We start from the raw sequence: 369 nt of genomic DNA on the forward strand, positions 1-369 counted from the left end.
GGCCCGACCCTCCCGACCGTGCCCGCATCCCCCCGTAGCACCGGACAGGCGCAGAGCTGCCCCTTCCCATGCCGGGGGGGCATTTCCCTTCCCGCCGCTCCCGGGGGGGGGGCCCCGGGCCACGGCTGCGGGTCCCCCTGTGCCTCAGCAGGGGAGGGGGGACGCTGCGCTCCGGCCCGCAGTACCGGGGCCCGTGCCGGGCTGAGCCCCGGGGGTCTCCCGGCGGTTCTTGCTCACGGCCCGGCGGGTGCCGGGAGGAACCCGCCCGGTTCCCCCGCTCCACACGCAAGGCACGGCTGCGGCTTTCGCACCCGGAGAGAGCCACCGGCTCCGGGCCTGCCGCGGCAGAGGGGCTCGCCGGGGCCCCGT

Source organism: Haliaeetus leucocephalus, unplaced genomic scaffold, assembly GCF_000737465.1.
Source record: "Haliaeetus leucocephalus isolate CR32 unplaced genomic scaffold, Haliaeetus_leucocephalus-4.0 Scaffold245, whole genome shotgun sequence".
Lineage (NCBI taxonomy): Eukaryota > Metazoa > Chordata > Aves > Accipitriformes > Accipitridae > Haliaeetus > Haliaeetus leucocephalus.